The sequence below is a fragment of the Euleptes europaea genome, chromosome 5 (genome assembly GCF_029931775.1).
Source record: "Euleptes europaea isolate rEulEur1 chromosome 5, rEulEur1.hap1, whole genome shotgun sequence".
NCBI classification, from domain to species: Eukaryota; Metazoa; Chordata; class Lepidosauria; order Squamata; family Sphaerodactylidae; genus Euleptes; species Euleptes europaea.
This window is the reverse complement of record NC_079316.1, coordinates 82,426,861-82,448,878: the sequence shown is the minus strand read 5'-3', so window position 1 is coordinate 82,448,878 and position 22,018 is coordinate 82,426,861.

Here is a 22,018-nt window from a genome sequence, read left to right as displayed (position 1 = left end):
CATGTCTTGAGTGACATTCTGTGGAACCAAAATGGCAATGTCATTCTATGCCAAGGCAGCTGTTTATTAACATTTTTATTTGAAACAGTTACAGTAAGAAAACCCAAGAGGCGACAGGCAGCTGCCTTGAACTCGAAAGCTGGCAAAGACTTGCTTGCTTCAATCTGTGTAGTAAGAACTACAAGAATAGTGACATTTGAAACAGAATTTCTCCCTGCAAATTAAAATATCCCAAAGGCAAACTAGCCACATTTGGTCTATGCTATTAGTCATAACAATCTGATGTGTCAGTGTAATGAATTCATGCACATATATAGAACGCACCTGGAGGTGTAACTTCAGTGGGCATATGCCATCTATCTGTACAGAAATGCACTAGTAAAGGTTTTCTTTGCTCTTTCAGATCAGCGTGAGGTTAAAAATAGCTTGTGGACAGGAACTGGTGATTACAATGACGGCAATCACTGGGAAGGCAGAATCACCTCGGCAAAAAAATGGGAACTTGTTTCCAACTTGATCTGCTTCCTCTTTCTGGTAATTATGGGTACAGTGTGTGCTTGACATTCTCTGAATGTGTTTTAGGACATTCTCTAACCCAGGGTTAGTACGTCATTTTGCTCACTCATTACTTACTATAGGACTCTTCATCAAACGTATGAATCATCTCTATTGGCAAGTGTGGTCTGATTTGACATTGGGTGTTACGAAAGATCTGTCATCCAAGAATGGGGGAAAAAGTTGGTGTTAGTCAATGAGGGATGGAAATTCGCGTGTGAACCACCTGCCTCTTTTAAATAAGAGCGTTTCCCTTGGCAAACCAATATGCCTGTACAGCTAGGTTGTCAGCGTCAACATCTGTGAACTTTACAGACTTCCTGTAGAGCGTTTGGTCCGAGCGCCATTGTTTCCTGGGGGCTCCCAGGAGACACCAAGAGTCGTTTAGATTTGGAGTGCAAAAAGCACTCCAACTCGGTCCTAAATAGTGGATCGGGAAGCAGGAAATTCCCCTGCAGCCTTCAAGAGCGGTTTGGACTCCCATATTCTCTGAGAGAGCTTTTATTAAGCCTCTCGTAGAGTTGGAAGTTGTCCCCGCCGGCATAGGGGCTACCATTGCCACGGACGACTCTTTGGATTATAGGCTTTGACCTCCTCTATACATTAACATCAAATAATCTATGAAAAGAACAAGAAGCCTCACCTTTGGAAGTCAGAGTGAGTAAAAAGACACTTTTTGCCTTTATCTTGATTGAGAAGACCTGAATGACGATAAAAACACCTACGAAAACCGGCGACTCCCTGCCCAGCGTAACGAGACTTTTAAAATAAACAAATGCCATTAAATGAACTGACGAAGACCTTATCAACTTGATCAGTGAGTAGACGCAATAAAAGGGACTTTTGAATGACTTTACAACTACCAATTAAATGCTTTGAGGGGAGGGAGACGAAAACCTTCCCCCCCCCACTTCCGGCTCTCTTTGATTCAATGTCCAGCCACGTTGCCTCTTAAGACCGGAAGATAATAAGAAGGGCTTTGTTACCATCGAAAAGACAGGGCAGATTGGAAGACTTGAAGTGAATCTCCCCGGTGTAACCATCAAATCGTTCCTACCACTTAACCACCGAGAGGAGACGACGCAGGGTCTATGATACTGCAGTTTCCTGTCTACTTTCTTTTCTTTATCTGTGCTGCTTTGAAGCGTAATTGAGGATATCTTGAAAATTACAAAGCCTGCTTCTATATAAGAATACAAGCAGATATGTCAAACAAGAGGATGGAAGAGATGTTACTCAAACAAATGGACATGTTTGCAGTGCAACAAGATTTAGTCTTTGAAAAACAACAAGCGCTCTCACATCAAGTATTTCAACTAGTTAGGTGATGAATATCCTATTTAAATCAATTAATGGAAAACTGGACACAGTTATTGAGGAGATCCACGATATGAAGACCCAAGATTTTAAAGAGGTAGCTGCAAGTGACCAGCTGGCAATGAGAGAGAGCAACATGAGAGAACTCAATACCTCTACAATCTCCTTGTCTGAGTTACTGCTGACAGGAGGAACATTATTATCCCAAGAAAACACTTCCTGGCAGCCAGCGATGGAGGGAGACATGACGAAGGATTTTACCAAGAAGCTGCTGGAAATTTTAACAAGAAGCCAATGGATACAATCACTGGGATCTTCTTTTACATTTTCAGAGGCCAGAATTGCAGCTACTATATTGAAAAACGGGGGGGTGGGGATTGGGAAATAAAGAAGGACTGGCAGATCCCCTCCCAAAACAAGATAATGGCTAAAATGATGCTTATTTTTGGGGTGTAAGGGAGCCACGGTGGATTTACTTTGATGAATTTCTAATGGGAAAATTTGTTTATGTATTGATCTAATCCCTTTATTATAGAATAATAGAATGTTATATAGAGACAATGATGATAATATTATAACTAGGTAGGACTTGAAATTGCTTATAGAAGTAGTATAGATAGCTTAAAGCAAGTCTGTATGAGAGAAAATAAGGATTAGAAATTAATTTGAAATGCAAAAGTGTTAACCAGTAGAATTAGTGACTGAAGAAGATGCGGGGAAGTCACATATAGCAGATAGCATTGAATATTATAGATAACATATTCTCAGTAATAGCAATGAACTTTTTTTGTTACAAGCAGTTACAACTGAATATATTGTTGAGATATGTTTATTTTTGTTGAATTGTAGAAAATAATAAAAATAATTAAAAAAAAAATCTGTGAACTTTACATATGTACGTCAGCGCTGTCAAGTTGCAACTGACTTACAGAGACCCCAGCAAGGGGCTTTCAAGGCGAGTGAGAAGCAGAGGTCGTTTGCCATTGCCTTCTTCTGCAGAGTCTTCTTTGGTGGTCTCCCATCCAAGTACTGACCCTGCCTAGCTGCCAATATCTGAAGAGATCAGGCTATACCATACTGCTTTCCCTCCCCTGTAAACTCCCCCCCCCTCCCCTGTAAATTTTTGTAGAAAAAAAATACTGGGCATGGTCCAAGGTATATGAAGAATCCTTGCAGACCTAGGCCATTAAAAACACTTCAAGATAATGGTTGTGACATTAAACCATAATTACTTCCTTACTAAAAGCTGGCTTAATTAAGGGAACATTAACTCTAATGGGGCTGAACCGGTATGTGCCTGGATTCTCCATTGCTGATTCTTCCTTGACATATGATCTCTTTCACCAGGTTTAGTAAGTGTCAGGTGTGGGTTAGGACTCTAGGTTCATCTTAATGGCTTCTGTGCAGTCCCACATTGGGGACTGCGCATGTGCAGGCCAGGCATGGAAATGATGCCCAAAGCTTTCTTTTCCAGAGAGGTCACTAAGGTTCCAGAGAGGTCACCTCACTCTTCCAGCGCATTTTGCCCACATTTTCCAGATTCTGGCTAAAACAGCATCTGGAAAACATGGGCAATACGCACAGGGAGAGAGAGGCAACCTCTGACAGGCAGAAAAGGCAGGCATAATCAAAAAGAAGCCCCAAAGCAGTCAGCAAGGGTTGCCACGGGGAAACGTCCATGCATAAAAGGCCTAAGTTGCATGCAAAAAGTCCATGGTTCAATCCCCAGCGTCTCCAATTAAGAGGATCAAGTAGAGGGTGGTGTGAAAGATCAGAAAAGGATGGAGACCTCTACCTGAGACCTTGAATGATTGCTTAAAGTCATAGGAGACAATACTGTCCTTGATAGACCAACATGCTGACCTGGTATAAGGCAGCTTCATGTGTATGTGTTCGAAAACAAACACCCCTCCAGCATCTCCAACACTAATAGGTACACTCTTGCCCTCTAAAAAGGCTGGCTAGAGCAGGCTTGACACATTTAATCAAGACTTCTAGTGTGATTAGCACTTTTGCTGCTTAATTACACATACTGTATTACTGCAGGCAATCATTAGTTACTTGGTTTTGCTAGACTTCCCCATCTGGGGATATTAGACTTCAAGCGACTTGCAATCATAACCCATTTCTGCCTGCAATCTTAAGAACATGAGAAAAGCCATGCTGGACAGGCCAAGGCCTATCAAGACCAGCAGCCTTTTCACACAGTGGTCAACCGGGTGTCTTTAGGAGGCCCACAAACAAGACAACTGCAGCAGCATTGTCCTGCCTGTGTTTCACAGCACCTAATATAATTAGTATGCTCCTCTGATACTGGAGAGAATAGGTATGCATCATGACTAGTATTCATTCTGACTGGTATCCGTGGATAGCCTATCCTCCATGAACATGTCCACTCCCCTCTTAAGGCCTTCTAAGTTGGCAGCCATCACCACATCCTGGGGCAGGGAGTTCCATCTTGAGGCAGGCATCTCCATCCGTATATGAAATAGCAATGTTGCAAAAAGAAATACTCCAGTTACTTTACAGTACACAATTTTGTTACTGCTTTTCCAGAAACGTCCATCAGGAGACATAGTAATAAAAATCAGCAATTAACAAGCATACTATCATGCATTTTTATGGTCTAGATCTGCCAGATTCATTATTTATTTAGTGTCCTTTTATCCCACTTTGCTCTCAAATGGGAACCCAAAGCAGCTTACTGAAAATGCTAATGCAATTTAAATAATTTGGAGCAAACAAAAGACAATGTGAAGGGGGGAAATAAAACAAAAAACAAATGGTGCACAAAACATCCTGGACTGGTCTGAACTGGTACTGGTATCCATTGGGCTGGCTGAGGACTAAGACCAAACAGCCCTTTGGCTTGTGCTCCTGGTGATGCCCAGACCTACAACAGGACAGGGACAAACACTCGGTCTTCTCACAATTCCCTCTTCTGCTGAAAGAGCCCAGGCTTTAAGTTTGTGATGCATAAAATGGCCCAGCGCTTTTGCTCACTGCTACCAACCTCCTATTCTGGATCTTCTGCATGCAAGGTCATCATGGTAAGAGAGTATCAACTGAACCAACATTAAGTCCTTCCAGTGGTAGAGCAAGTTGGCATATAAAAACCAACTCTTCCTCTTCTGCTACTGGGGTTGCCAACTGTTCTGTAAATTGGTTCGATCTGCCCAAATACATGGCTCTCTGAAAGGTCGATGATAATTTTACTCATAAGGAAAATGATGGTTGTTTTTAATGTGGAAGAAGAAGAGCTGATTTTCATATGCCGACTTTCTCTACCACTTAAGGAAGAATCAAATTGGCTTACAATCATACCATAATTTTAAAGTCATACCATCAAGATGAAGATGAAGAGTTGGCTTTTATACACTGCTTTTTCTCTACCTTTTTTATCTACCTCAAAGCTGCTTACAATCACCTTGCCTTCCCCTCCCCACAACAGTCACCTTGTGAGCTAGGTAAGGCTGTGAGAGTCCTGAGAGAACTGTGACTGGCCCAAGGTCACCCAGCAGGCTTCATGTGGAGGAGTGGGGAAACAAGCCCGGTTCTCTAGATTAGAGTCTGCTGCTCTTAACCATGCTGGCATGGTGACTGAGTGATGCCCTTTCCCTTTTTAATCCTCCACGTTCCTTCGCCTGTTGTTTAAAAATATTTTGTATTATATAATATTGATAAAAACAAAGCATAAAAGAAAAGTAGAACTGAGATTACTACAAATGAAATTAAAGGACTCACATCAAGGACTGCTTTGGGGATAACATAGTGAACATATAGTAGGAAACATATCATTACTTGGAATGAATTAAGAATTTCAATAATCAATACAGGAACAAACAATATCTGATAAGATAAATAGTTAAATTATATAAATCACCAGATTATTTTTATTCATCCCTATATGTAGATGGCTTCTCAGGTGGTTTGAGTAAAAAATTATGATCTAATAATGGAGTATTACTTTGCAATAATTCAGGTTGAAATAACTCCATCATATATGAGATTACTGAACAATAAACACAAAAATGTTATCAACATTTCATGACTTTCATATCAGAATTTTGCCTTTTTTAAAATAAATTTTATTGCGTAAAAAAGAGGGGATACAGAAATAGAAAGGGAAAAAGAAGGGAAAAAAGAAAAAAATTGATAATACAAATCATAAAAACATCAAAGAGTCTATATCATACATACTTTGCATGGTCATAAAATCAAGATTGCTTTCATAAGCTTATGATAATTAATTTTATCATCAGCTACCATTAACTTTTCTACCATTTAATGCTACTATTGTTAAACCTTAACATATTGATAAAATGGTTTTCATTTTTCATAAAATACCTCATAACCCTGATCACTGTTTACCAGATTGGTCATTCTAGCCATAGTGGCGTATTCAAAAAGTTTTTCTTTCCATTCTTCTATATCTGGAAGCAACACCTGCTTCCATTTCCTTACTAGAACAATTCTTGCAGCAGTTGTGGCATACTTGAACAGATCTTTAAATTGCGCTGGTATTTCTGATGGGGTAACACCCAACAACATATTTTTTGGATCTAAAATGAATTTCAGTTGAAATAAGTTTTGAAGTTCTATATGGATGTGCTTACAGCTTTGTACAATTTATATGCTTGTAGGGTTTGTGCAACCAATGGGATGCAGGACCAACGGGGTACAATCCCACTCCCAATCTTCATCCGTGTATTATCACCAAAATTATCATCTGTGCATAAGGCTAACATCATTCCCAGTCAACATATATATTTGAGAAGGCAGATGAATGGCTGTCAAGGGTCAACAGAAATAAAAATAATAATACTCTAGAGTACCCACAATGGAAATTTAGGGGAACAATCTCATGAAACAGGCAGCTCTGCAACCTTGGAGACACTATGGGCCAGCACAAACTGGGCTCAGCCCAATGCTTAAATTAAAATCAGCCCTCTAATTTCCCTTTCCACCATCCTCTAACCTAACTGCATGATCTACAATGTGCAGCAGTCCCCCAGAATTCTTGGTGTGATGGCACAGGGATCATCAGGGAATTCATAACCCCTATAATCTTTATTACCCCTGGCTTCCATCTTCTCAATTCTAGGACTGTTAGGATGTCTTTCTAGCCCAACTAGCCTGTGGGCTCTCTAATATTGGAAGCCAGCATAACTACACATATAAACTGGGAAATATAGGAGAGTGGCTTAAAAACTGGGGGTGCAATCACAATAAACTAGAATTGACATATTTAACTTAAAACTTGGAAGGAAGTTGGCAAGTATGAAGGTTGATTCTCATTTACTGACAGCAGCTCTAGAGCTCTTTTGATAGCTCCTTGCTTCCCATGATGTTAAGCTAATGCAGGAATTGAGAAACCACTCAGGAGAGGGGTTGTGTATGCATGGGAGTTTTATAGGGTTGCCAACCTCCATGTGGTGGCCAGAGATTTCCTGCTATTACAACTGATCTCCAGGCAATAAAGGTCAGTTCACCTGAAGAAAATGGCCGCTTTGGCAATTGGATTCTATGGCATTGAAGTCCCTCTCCTCCCCAAACCCCCCTCTTCCGGCTCCGCCCAAAAAACCTCCCACCAGTGGCAAATAGGGACCTGGCAACCCTAGAGTTTTACCTGAAGTTCATTGCTAGCTGGACCCACACTTTCTTCTCGCGAAGCTATGCACTAGCCATCTCCAAGCTCAAAACAAGAAGCTTGTGAGTCCCCGCCCCTTGAAATGCCACTTTGTAATTGGCTGTAGTGCTTAGAAGTCCCCCTACCAAGAAACCCAAGTGCTGAGTCAAAAAGCATTTTTAAAACCAAAAACAAAATGGAGTTCCCTGAAAGGAATGGGAGAGGAGGAGAAACCCAAGTCTCATTTCTAAATGCCTCTCTTCTGCTCAGAAAGAACTCCCAGGAAGCAGAAAACAGGAAGCATTTGAATCCCCGCCTCTTGACATGCTGCTTTGTAATTGGCTGTAGTTCTTTCTGTTAGAGAAACATCCCTCCCCCAAGCTTCCTTGTCTCACGCTTTGCCTTATGCATGGGTATTTCAAGCGAGCTGAGCTCAGGGGGGATGGAAGAGTTGGATTAATGGAGGGACAGGAAGTCCCAGGATTTGTGGGGGCTGGGTGCGAGCCCAGGAATTTCCCCCACCTGTCTGATTTGCATTGCCCAGGAGAATGGAGGAGAATTGTTCTTCAGCCTGTGAAGGCTCATCTGCACAAAGAACCTCTGAGCATCTTTCTGCAACATACCTGCTATGATTTCATATGACAAATAAAGTTTTGTTTCAGAAGAAGCTATAACTGAAGAATAAACATTATGAAGGAGTCTAATTTTTTTTAAAAAAACCTTCTAAAATCAATGGCAGCCTTTCAAGCAGACATTAATGGAGCGGGAAAACCGTGTTACTTATGAAACTATTAGTCTTTCTTCCTGCCATAGCAAAATCAATACCAGTGTCATCCCCCCTCCTTCTCCTTGTTATGCTTTGTGCTGCAATTTGAATAGGCTAATATTGAAAAAGAGAGAACACAGAGAACTAGGGCAAAAATACCATGCAGGTATAAATGGTGGTAACATTTGGTTGTGAAGGTCACCAAGTGAACTTCATGACTTAGGATCTAACTACACAATAAATAATCCCTGGGTTGTGTTCTGGTCCACCCTCAGAACTGTCAGTCAGACATGCACTGTGAGTTCCCATCTGGAAACTTGTGTGTGTGTGTTAAGTGCCATCAAGTCGCTTCCGACTCATGGCGACCCTATGAATGAAAGTCCTCCAAAATGTCCTATCTTTGACAGCCTTGCTCAGATCTTGCAAATTGAAGGCTGTGGCTTCCTTTATTGAGTCCCTCCATCTCTTGTTGGGTCTTCCTCTTTTCCTGCTGCCCTCAACATTTCCTATCATGACGGTCTTTTCCAGTGACTCTTGTCGTCTCATGACGTGATCAAAATACGACAGCCTCAGTTTAGTCATTTTAGCTTCTAGGGTCAGTTCAGGCTTGATTTGATCTATAACCCACTGATTTGTTTTTTTGGCAGTCCACGGAATCTGTAACACTCTCCTCCAACACCACATTTCAAAGGAATCTATTTTCTTCCTATCAGCTTTCTTCATTGTCCAGCTTTCACACCCATACAAAGTAATAGGGAATATGATGGCATGAATTAATCTAGTCTTGGTGGCCAGAGTCACATCCTTACACTTCAAAATCTTTTCTAGCTCCTTCATGGCTGCCCTTCCCAGTCTCAATCTCCTTCTAATTTCTTGGCTGCAGTCTCCCTTTTGGTTGATGGTGGAGCCAAGGAATAGAAAGTCTTGAACAATTTCAATTTCCTCATTGTCAACCTTAAAGTTGTGTAATTCTCCTGTAGTCATTACTTTTGTTTTCTTGATGTTCAGCTGCAGTCCTGCTTTGGCACTTTCTCTTTTAACTTTCAGCAGTAGTTGTTTCAAATCTTCACTATTTTCTGCCAATAATGTAGTGTCATCAGCATATCTCAAATTATTAATGTTCCTCCCTCCAATTTTCACTCCACCTTCATCTAAATCTAATCCAGCTTTCCTAATTATATGTTCTGCATATAGATTGAAGAGATAGGGAGATAAAATACATCCTTGTCTGACACCTTTGCCAATTGGAAACCATTCCGTTTCTCCATATTCTGTTCTAACTGAGGCCTCTTGTCCAGAGTACAGGTTGCGCATCAAAACGATCAGATGTAGTGGCACACCCATTTCCTTTAAAAGCAGCCATAGCTTTTCATGATCCACACAGTCAAACGCTTTGCTGTAATCTATGAAACACAAGCTGATTTTCTTCTGAAATTCTCTCGTACACTCCAGTAACCAGCGTATATTTGCAATATGATCTCTAGTGCCTCTTCCTTTTCTGAAACCAGCTTGAACATCAGGCATTTCTCGTTCCATATATGGCAACAGCCTTTGCTGTAAGATTTTGAGCATCACTTTACTTGCATGAGAAATTAATGCAATGGTCTGATAGTTGTTGCAATCTTTGATGTCTCCTTTCTTGGGAATTGGAATGTAAATGGATCGTTTCCAGTCTGTGGGCCATTGTTTTGTTTTCCATATCTGTTGGCATATTCTTGTCAAGATTTTGATGGACTCCGTTTCTGTGGCTTGGAATAGCTCTATTGATATCCCATCTGCTCCTGGTGATTTGTTTCTCCCGATTGCTCTCAATGCAGCTTTCACTTCACTTTCTAAAACTGTAGGTTCTTCTTCAAAAGATTCTTCTTGGAAAGAATCTTTTATCCTTTCATCTCTTCTGTATAGTTCTTCAGTGTATTGTTCCCACCTTTTCTTTATTTTGTCCTGTTCAGTTAATGTATTTCCATGCTGATCTTTCAGCATGCCTAACCGTGCTTTAAATTTCCCTTTGATTTCTTGGATCTTGTGGAACAGATCTCTTGTTCTTCCTTTTTTGTTGTTCTCTTCTATTTCTTTACACTGGTTATTATAATAGGTCTCTTTGTCTCTACGTGCTAGTCGCTGGAACGTTGCACTTAGACTTTTGATTCTATTTCTGTCACCTTCCACTTTTGCTTCTCGTCTATCTCTGGCAATTTTAAGTGTTTCTTCAGACATCCATCGAGGTTTTTCTTTTCTTTTGGCTACAGAAATAGTCTTTGCACATTCTTCCTTGATAATATCTCTAGTTTCCACCCATAGTTCTTCAGGTTTACATTCACTTGAACTTAGTAATGCAAATCTGTTCCTTACATGGTCTTTAAACTCTTCCGGAATATTGCTTAGATTGTATTTTGGTGCTATGAATGTTTTGGTGTTTTTCTTAAGCTTTATCTTGATTTTCGATATTACCAATTCATGATCTGTACCGCAGTCGGCTCCTGGTCTTGTTTTGGCCGAGAGAATAGAGCTTCTCCATCTTCTGCTTCCAATTATATAATCTATTTGATTTCTATACTGGCCGTCTGGTGATGTCCATGTATACAATCGTCTATTTGGTTGCCTGAAACATGTGTTTGCAATGAACAGATTGTTGTCTTCACAGAATTCTACGAGGCGTTCTCCTGCTTCATTCCATGCTCCTAGCCCAAATCTGCCAACAACATTTGATTCTGCTTTGTTTCCTACTTTTGCGTTCCAATCACCTATGATTATCAGCATATCTTGTTTAGGTGTGTGATCAATTTCTTCCTGAACACTGGCATAAAAACTTTCAATTTCTTCCTCATCAGCATCTGTAGTTGGGGCATAAACTTGAAGGATGCTTATGTTGATAGGCTTTCCCTGAAGTCTGATTGATATTATTCGGTCAGACTTTGCATTATAGCTCCTGACTGCCTTTGCTACATCTTGCCTCACTATTAAAGCAACTCCGTTTCTTCTCTTTTTGTCATTCCCTGAATAAAACTCTTTGTAATTTTCTGATTGAAAATGTCCTAATCCAGTCCACTTTAATTCACTTACTCCCAGGACTGAAATGTCCATGCGTTCCATTTCTTGTTTAACAATTTCAAGCTTACCCTGATCCATGCTTCTCACATTCCATGTTCCTATTATATGCGTTGAACAGCTTCAGACTTTCCTTTTGCATCGATTCACGTCAACCACTGAACGTCCTTTCAGCTTTAGTCCAATCGCATCATTAAGAACAGCGCTACTCGTACTTGTCCTCTGCTCTACCCCAGTAGCAGATTGAGTGCCATCCGACCTTGGGGTCCCATCTTCCAGCACTATATCTTTTTTCATTTTGGATTGTCTCATCATAGGGTTTTCAAGGTAAAGGTTGGTCAGAAGTGGTTTACCAGTGCCTTCTTCTGCGCAGTACTAACCAGAGTTAGCCGTAGTGGCACTGCCATTGTCTATGAAAGATCTTCCGCCAGTGTCACCTTCCACTACTGCTGCTGCCCAGTAGCTAACCTTCAGGGATTCCTCTACCCCCATCCCCATTGGAACTGCCTGTTCTCTTCTGCGGATGTGGCCATTGATCCCTTAAGGGGGTGGATGCATCTTCGTCTGGTGTCTCAGCTGTGACCATTCCGTCTTGAGTGACTCTGCTAGGAGTTTAGTCTCTTGATAGAGTCTAGACCCCTGTTGGCGAACCTATGGCACGGGTGCCACTTCCGGCACTCGTAGCCCTCTCTGCCGGCACGCGCGGTTCCTCCAAGCCGCTGGCCTTTCCGGCTCTGCCCTGCCCCGGATAGGGGAGGCTGTAGCCCAGGGGTGGGGAACCTCCGACATCATTGGCGGTGGCCCCCGGACTCTCCCACAGAAGCTGCCGCCATTGCCGCCACTGGAGCGTGCGTGGCCGGCCAGGTGGGTGGGAGAGCGGGGAACAGAAGCCGAGCGCCCACACTCGGCATGGCCGGCGGCTTCTCCGGCGCCCTCTGGGCCTGTGCGGGTGGAGGGGCGTGGCTGGCCGGTGGGTGCGAAGGAGGCGTCCTCTGCCCTACCCTGCTCGCCTCTCACTAGCCTGCCGCCGCCGCCACGCCCCACCGAGTGGCAAATCCAAGGCAAAACCTCCCATGCATAAATGGCCTCTTTCTTTTTCTGTCTCCCTCTGTCCTTTTCTTTCCCTACTTTTCTTTCTCTCCCTTGCTCCATTTCCTTCTCCCTTTCTCTCTCTTTTTCTTTCTTTCTCTCCCTCCCTTCCCTTTCCTTCTCCCTTCCCTTCTTTCCTTCCTTCCTTCTTTCCCTCCAGCGGCTTCTCCGGCGCCCTCTGGGTCTGTGCGGGCAGAGGGGCGTGCAGTCCTATTCCACCTTTGAAGTGCCCACAAGCCATCCTCCAAACACCTTTCCATTTGTCTTGATATGTAGAGAGAAAACACTAAGGAACTAGTTGCCAATCTCCAGGTACTAGCTGGAGATCTCCTCCTATTACAAGTGATCTCCAACCAATAGAGATCAGTTCCCCTGGAAAAAATTGCCACTTTGGCAATTGGACTCTATGGCACTGAAGTCCTTCCCCAAACCCCGCCCTCCTCAGGCGCAAAAACCTCCCACTCATGGCAAAGAGGAACTTGGCAACCCTAGCCTCTCCCTCTGGGCCCCCTCTGGGGGTGGTATTCAAGTTAAATTGCCGCATTGGCACTCGGCGATAAATAAGTGGGTTTTTGGTTGCAGTTTGGGCACTCGGTCTCTAAAAGGTTCGCCATCACTGGTCTAGACCCCTTACGGTATTGCTCTCGGCTTCCCTGACACTCACAAACCCCCTCACCACGTTAAGGTGTGCATCCAGAAGGGGATCTGGAAACTTACTTTTCAGAAACACAGGGACCCTACTGATATCAGGAGGACTACAGTGTGCCAGGAGCGTTGTCTTCAGTCTTCTCTTCATACTGTTTTCTTGACCTGAAATAGCTCCAAGGGGGCATATTTGCCACATTGGAAAACATATGTGTATGCCATGAGTAGCCCCCAATGGGGCATGTATGCCCAGGGTCAATTCAGGACAGGAAAGTGGGGCAGGGGGAAGCTGAAACCCCATATCTTCATGAACCCTGATCCCCGCCTAAATTAGACCCCCATAAAACTGAGATACATAGATTTCCAGCATACATCTACTAACCTGACCAAGAGAGATGACCAGGAAAAATGGTATTGTATGGTTAGGCCTTTCATGTGGATTGAAACTCACATCTCCCTAACTTTAGCTAGACATTACAATTATTATTCCAAACTGACACTCCCTTTCATTTCCTGGGATATTGTGGACATTTAAATATTTTGAGATCAGAGATAAAGAAGGTGTGAAGGAGAGGATTATTTGACTAGGTCCATTTATGCAGAGGTATTTAGCTTACGATCACTGCTGGACTGCTTCAAGGCTTCCTTTGCTTTATTCATGATTTTACCAACTTTTAGAAGTCACTTTGTTCCCACCTTGTTTTTCCCCTGCAGTTCTAGAATGCTGTTTTAAAACAAATTTAAATTCTGCTTTGAGGCAAGAGAGAAGCAAATCCCTGCCATTTCTATGCTTAGTCCTAACTTCGGGTATCTCTCCCTACGTCCACTCTGGCTTCTGCCTCCCACACGTCTGTCCCTCCCATCCAATCTCTTCCCTCAAAGTGAAACACAAAAGAGGGAGTGAAACTTTCATGAAATGTGCAGGAAGACACTAACTGAAGAGAAGCTGGAAGGCAGCTCCTGGCAGGAAGCCACTGAAGAAAGGAGGGGAGGAATACCCAGCTCTGCAAAAGCACACACACAGACAGGGAGCAGTCCCTTTAAGAGCTGACCCGCCCCCTCCAAGTAAACTGCCACAAGACTGCATTTTCAGGGGGAGGGACTCAGAAGCTCCATGATTCACTGGGGATGCAAAATTAATCACAAGGTACTCCTGGAATTTCTCCAGGGGGGGAAAGCCCTCATGAATATGATGTTTGAGAATTCAGATCAGAAAACTGCAGAAAACCAAACACAAACTTCCCCTGCGAGACCCTTCTGTTCAAGGGCATAAAAATGGGAGATTCAGCAGGGAAATGCTTGTAGAGGTTTTCTTACCTTGCAGGTGAAGCTTGAGAGAGTTGTGAATAGAACGACTGATACTGTTGTAGGCCTCCTATGCAAGCCCTGCTTCAGAGCTTCAAGAGGATAAAGGAAGAGCCAGAACAGCAGCAAGGGGGACCGGCTAGAAGCTCGAGGATGGAGGCCAGACCCTTTGGTTGCCTATGCCATTAGCTTTAGCCAAGTTTCTCGCTCAACTCACCTGGAACAAATCACTTCACAGCAGCCCATCCATTGTCCCAACTCACTGCACAGATGATTATTTACCCGAGACATGAAACAATTATATTTTTGAGATTAATTTAACAAAAGCTCAGAATAATGTTATGAAATATTTATAAGATTAAAATGAAAGAATACATAAATTGGGAAAGGTATGTGTGTGTGGGAGGAGTGAATTATTCCCAGCTCTGTTAAAAGCAGAAAACGAAACTGAGCACACGATAAATGAACTCTGCAATAGACCACATTAAAGATGAGAATACATTTGATAAAGGGATTGTCTCTCCCCTTAACATCACTTACTGGAAGATTAGCTGTACAATCTTGCTAACAGATGCCATGATTGGTTCAGTTTCAGAACCTGTTGGTCCTAGTCATACAGATGCCTTTCAGCTGGTGAGATGACACATAAAAGCTGCTAAGAGTGTGTCTAGGCTGAACCCATGTCCTTTGTACTTGATAGTATCTAGCCTGGAGATGCTGCAAATTTTGTGGCAAATACCTTCTGTCCGGAGACGGGGCTCCCACCCCGCTCCCCGGACCTTGCAGCCGGTTCCCCGCCTCCCCCCCGGCCCGCGGCCTCACTCGACACCTGTCCCTCTTCCGTTGCAGGGACTCAGAGGAGACGGGGGCGAAGGAGGCACGCCGGCTCCCCAGCAGCACCCGGAGTGGGCCGCGGATCCGACGCCGGCGACCATGGTGTGGCACGGAGTACTCTCGCCGCAGCGCCGGCTCGGGCAGGGGAGGGACGGCCTGCCCAACAGCTGACCCCCGGGCAGGCCCGCACTCGGCCGGGCCGCGCCCCACACCCGGCAGCCCGGGCCAGGGCAGAAGCTGCCGGCTGACAAGGCCGGCGATTTGGGCAACTTCCGGGTGGAGGGTTGAGGGGAGGGGCCCGAGAAACCTCCTCACTGGCTGGGAGGATAAAAGGGGGAAGAGAGGGAACCGCTGGGGAGGAGGATATGGAGACCAGTGTCTGCTGGGGCTACAGGCTCGAAGGCACACTGGCTGATTCAGGAGGAGAGACCAGCTCTGACTCTCCTTCCGACTGGTCTGAGGCGGAAGAAGTCGTCTCAGCCCCCTCCTCCTCACAGCCAGCGACTAGGGAACCCGCGGGTGGCATGCCCCTGCGGGACACCTTCCACAGTTGAAAAATACCATGCTCGACAGCCTCAGTCACCAATGAGTCGAATGACTGATCTGCTAGTCTGTCTGTCGACCACCTCCAATGGCTACTGAATAGCTTTCCGGCTGTGCTGTAGCCATGGTGGTGGAGTTTGTTTCCTTGCAGGAGAGGGATTCACCCAGCAGGCTTCATGTGTAGAAGCGGGGAAACCAACCTGGTTCACCAGATTAGATTCTGCTGCTCATGTGGAGGAGCAGGGAATCAAACCCCGTTCTCCAGGTTAGAGTTCACCACTCTTCACTACTACACCACACTGGCTCATTATTTAGTGCATCCCAGGACTAAAATGCACTAAATAACTACTGTTTAGTGACCAACTTACCATTCTTGGTCAAGATTCTACATATCTTTAGACAGAGAAAACAGATTGGCCTTGCTAACCTGACTCCCTCAGATTGTTGGAATCTTTTTCCAGGGCAACCAAAGAGCCTTGTTGCATCCCAAGGAATGTAGGGCCAGGATATCTCAAGAATACAAAGAAAAATTATCCTTCCACCCACCCATTTATCTGCAGCCTTGCTAGACATCTTGCTTCCTGCCTGTCTCACAGGACTCACCGTCAATGTAGCAGTAGTAACAGCTACCATCAGCACAGGATGTGCAGTTGCGAGGGTGGGAGCAGGGTTGCCATAGTTCAGGGTTTGGAAGTTCCTGGAGATTTGAGGAGGGCAGGGCTTGGAAAGGGACCTCAGTGGGGTATACTGTCACAGAGTCCACCCTCCAAAGCAGCCGTTTCCTTCAAGGGAATTGATCTCTGTAATCTGGAGATCAATAGTAATTCTGAGACAGGTTGGCAACCATAGGGAAGATGAGAGAAGAAGACCAAGTGGAGCTTTTTTGGTTTGGTAGCATATTCATTTGATAACCCTGTTGACAATGCAAAATGCCATTTAACTGGGCAGTTAAGGGGGGAAAGGCCACAAAGTCACTGGGACATGTAATACAGGTGAAAAACTCTGGTGTGGCTCTCTGGACTGCAGTTATTATCTGGCTAATAGAGCTGGAAGACGCCCAGACTCAGTGCCTGAGTGCCTGAAAATCAAGTGTATAACATTGCTGGGAATTCTGACCATGGAACTCCAAGTGAGCCCAGGCAACAGTTTCAACAAACGCTTCTCTAAGTTACTTAAAACAATTAACTAAGTCATGTTTTCGGCCTAGTTATCTCTTTTGTAGGGCTTATGAGATTTAAAAAAAGGAGAAAGGCCATTAAAATAACCTACCAGCCTATATACAATTTAAAATGGGTGAAAGGAAGCCGGACTGCACTAACGAATAACCAGGATTGCCCCATGATTTGTATTCTCCTCAACTCTTACTCTAGCCTGGTGCAGAGCCAAGCATCAAATAGAAACAGGCACATCCAAAGCAACCAACATTTCCCATAAACAAGTTCTGTCTTCCAGAAGCAGAAATAAGGAAGGATTCGGCAGGTGCTGCAATAGTAGAAGGTAATGGACATTTCACATTTTGAAGGAGACTTTTTTGTTACTAAGTCTGCAATCCTAAACCTGAGACTAAGCCCCAATGAATAAAACTGGGACTTACTCCTCAGTAGACCTGCTGAGGATTGCTCCCTAAGTCTACACCTTCTGCTTATGCTGTGCCTAAGAAACACATGTGCAGATCAATTTCTAGAACTGCTCCCACAGCTAAAGAAAAAGATGTTGCATTGGATGGCTAAAAGTCAGACCAGACACTGTTTCATGAGATCTTTTGTTATTAATACCATAACAAAAGAACATACAAGTCTATAATCAGGAGTGGTTTGGTTAAAAAGTGTAATACATATCCAGGCTTAAGTTTTGTGTCCCCCCACATTAGGGTTGTCAGCCTCCAGGTGGTGGCTGGAGATCTGCTATTACAACTGATCTCTAGGCAGCAGAGATCAGTTCTCCTGGAGCAAATGGCCACTTTGGCAATTGGACTCTACCGCATTGGACTCTAAGTCCCTCCCCTCTCCAAACCTCACCCTCCTCAGGCTCCACCCACAAAATTTCCAGTTATTTCCCAACCTGGAGCTGGCAACCCTACCCCACGTACACATACTCCTGCGGAGTTAGGGAATGTATTGTCCTTTATTAACATTTTCTTTTCTCCAAATCACAGGCTGGGTAAAATATAATCTAGTGTACCGTATATACTCGTGTATAAGCTGAGTTTTTCAGCCCAAAAAAAGTGCTGAAAAAGCCCAACTCGGCTTATACGCGGGTCAATACGGTAGGGGGAGGGAGGGGGAGGGGGAAACTTACCGCCGCCGCCGCCAGCCTGCCCGCACGCCTTCTCTGCAGGCCAGGAGTGGCCCGCACTGCCTCCTGGGCGCAGGGAGGGGGCCGCTGCCGCCTGCCTGTGTGTCTTCTCTGCCGGCCAGGAGCCACCTGCGAGGCCTCCTGCGCGCAGGGAGGGGGCTGCCACCACCAGGGAAGGTGCGCGGGCAGGCGGCGGCGGCCCCCTCCATGCGCTCAGGAGGCCGCGCGGGCCGCTCCTGGCCCGCAGAGAAGGCACACGGGCAGGCGGCGGCCCCCTCCCTGCGCCCAGGAGGCCGCGCGGGCTGCTCCTGGCCCACATCGAAGGCATGCGGGCAGCGGCGGCGGCCCCCCCTGCGCGCAGGAGGCTCCGTGGGCCACTCCTGGCCTGCAGGGAAGGGTCCGCCACCGCCTGCCCGCCTGCCTTAAAGTAAGCCTGCGGGGGGGGGGGGGGGAGAGGTGCTGCATTTCCCCCTCGGCCTACACGCGGGTGCCTAATTTTCCCCCATTTTTGGGGTGAAATTAGGCACCTCGGCTTATACTCGGGTCGGCTTATACCCGAGTATATACGGTAATCTATAATTACACTTCAGACAGTTTATTAGGTACCAAACGGGATAAATTCCCACTTTCTTCCCAGTAGATGTGGTTCTTCATAATCCATCTCATTTCGTGACTGCTGTTTGACTCTACCGTCCTGCAACAAAATGTGTGACAAGGTGTAAGCAACCGTGCCAGCGGGGATCTGTGCCTCCTCTGTGTTACTTTATTGGGCTGAACGTGACAAAGTGGGTCTAGTCCTGGAGAGAAGGAAGTCACATTGGTAATCCCCAAATGCCTATTACTGTTCATTTTGGTGTATATGCCTGGATTCTGAGGCATTTTCTCCCTTCAGGAAATTAACAAAAAGCATTACAATCTGGTTGCAACATTTAAAATAAAAGAAATTACTGACTTTAGCATTAGCTCTAACTTCTGGAACTATTTAGCTTCTGGGCTTCTTTTGGTTTTGCTTTAATACAAAAGCAGTATTAGAGTTTTAATTAAATCTTTTCCTTTGCTGGCCTGGGAACAGGTGGCAAATTTTAGATAAGAACCTGGAGGCATGCACTAATGTGCACGGTTTGGAACTATTTGGCTAGAAGTCATAAAATGTGTCAAAAGAATAATTAACTTTCTTTCAGGCATTACACAAAGGTTCCCATCAGTACCTCCAAATTCACATTTGTAAGATGAGATAGCTTGCAAAAGAAACTTAACTATCATTACAAGAGAGGCAAACATTTTGACGAGCTTCACAACCGAGATGATAAAACAGCGGATTTTTTCATCAAAAGTAATTTTTTTCCTGTTTCTAAATATCCAGCAAAATGAACTTTAATCTCCCTTCAGTTGAACATTACAAAATTAAAAAGAAATCAGAGTGTCTTGAAGAAGTCAATTTCAAAGAAGAGGCAATTTCTTATATTAAAATGTACTTTGCTGTATTAAAATATTTGCTTTGCTAGAGCATTTATCTGCAATGCTACAAAGCCTATTCGTTTCGAAAAAGGAAATGCTGTGTGCGCCAAAAGGCTTTTACTTCAGCTTTCAATAGGAACAGACAGCCTTCTCTATTACATTAATGCAATATAAATTGTATATTCTTTTCAGTTTCCGTAGAGTAATACAGCATTTTTTTCCAGTGAGAAGAAAGAAACACAATGGAATCACCATTTCTCTGTTGACTTACAAACTATATCTAGTGGCGGAAGTGAGTGGGAGGAATTCTATGACCTTTTAAATAAAATAATATCCACTTTGATTGATTTTTTTGTCAGAACACCTACAGCGTCAGTTTTGTTCCCTGTTATAAATAACTTTAAGGCTTTAATTGAACAAAGTCAGCAAAGTTGTCCTCTCAGCTGTTTAAAAAAAAGGGTAAGGATTCTTGAAGTATAGCTTGAATTGAACCAAACCCACATCCAGACATTCCTTTCTCAGCTTTCCCCTAGGCACTGCCTGTTAGAAACAGCTTTGTTCCAAAATACTTTGGAAACTTTTCGGTTGCAAGTAAAAAGGTATTGTAACTAAATCTTACTTGTATTCAGAGTTAGGTCATAGACTATTTGCATAATTTAAAAATTGGACTGCATCTGTTTTTTTTGTTCTCTTGACACTCAGCTATAGGTATGTTAATTTTCTTTTTTTTTTTTTTGTAAATTTTATTTGAATTAATGAAGGGGTACAGGAAAAAAAAAGGGAAGGGATAAGGCATCATAGTATAAAAACAATACACTGTTTGAAAAAAAAAATGAGTTCAGATACATGTTGTGAGACTTTCTCTATGTTAATAAAAGAAAAAAAAAGATGTTGCAAAACCTCATTATATTATTCTACTTATACTAATATTCTGTTATATAAGAGTCTAATGTTACTCACAATCCTTTATAACAAATTAAATGTATTTAAACATCACATTTCTTTCAATTAGCTAGAATTCATGTAATTGTAGAATGTCACCCACTTTTCTTCAAATTGCTCTGTGGATTCATTAGATTTTTGGTTTGTCTCGAAAGTCATCTTGGCCATACAAGCATATTCCAATAGTTTTTCTTTCCAGTCTTCTATATCAGGTATTATAGTTTGTTTCCAAGTTCTTGCAAGAACCGTTCTAGCTGCTGTCGTAGCATATTTAAAGACGTCATGAAATTCCAACGGTAAGTTAGGGGGCACTATACTGAGAAGATAGGATTTTGGATCAATTGTTAACTTAATATTGAACATTGTCTGTAGTTCTTGATGAATTCTTTTCCAATATGTTTGTAACTTTGGGCATGTCCACCAGACATGAAAGTATGAACCATCAGTATCTTGGCATTTCCAACAGGCACCTCTTTTTCCAGGAGTAGTCATCTGAGAAAGCATGTTGGGAGTCAGGTACCATCTATAGAATGTTTTATACCAATTTTCTTTCACTTCTTGGGAGACGGTATATTTCATTTCAGAAGTGCAAAGTTTTTCCCATAAGTCCATATTAATCATTTCTCCAAAGTTTTGCATCCATTTTATCATGTTGATTTTCACTTGTTCTTCTTCTGTTTCGTATTTCAGTAGAAGCTTATAAATTTTTCCTAGTAGGTGTAAATCGTTTTTAGAGATTATCTGCTCAAATTCTGTTAATTCACGAAATGGTTGAGGATGAAGACAGTCTTTTTGTATATTAGATCTCAGTTGTAAATAAGTTAACCAATTCAGTTTTTGGAAGTTTTCTTGAAGATTGGTCAAAGTCTTGATTTCTCCTGTAGACTCGATCATTTGATTATAAGTAAAATGAACACCCGGTTTTAGTTTAACATTGTCATGATAAGCTTCAACTGGTGACATTATAGATGGTGGAGAAGGACTTATTCTCTTTTTATATTTTTTCCATACTTTCAATAACACCATTTTAACATCAGAATCTTCTGGTACTTTATCTTTTTGAATTCTTGTCGATGTATCCCACAAAACTTTATGAAAACCTTGTCCAAGGTCCGCTCGTTCCAAAATGAGATGTCTGGATATTGGGTATTTTATCCATTCTGCAGTCCAAGTCAGGCAAGCGGCATGATAATATAATTTAAGGTTGGGTAATGCTAATCCTCCTCTTTTCTTTTCATCTTGTAACACTTTGAATCTTATTCTCGGTTTTTTTCCATTCCAGACAAATCGGTTAATTTGTTTTTGCCAACTTTCTATTGTTCTATCTGGAATATCAATCGGCAAAAATTGAAACAAAAAGTTCAGTCTTGGAAGTACATTCATCTTTATCACCGATATCCTACCCAACCATGAAATGTTCATATTTGACCATAAACTCAAGTCCTTTTCTATTTTTCCCCAGGTTTTCAAATAATTTGACCTTAAAAGTGTCTTGTTTTGTGAGGATATGTTGACACCCAGATATTTAACCGGTTCCTTGGCAATGTGACAGCCAGAAACTTCTGTAATGTATTTATCTTCATCTGTTGTAG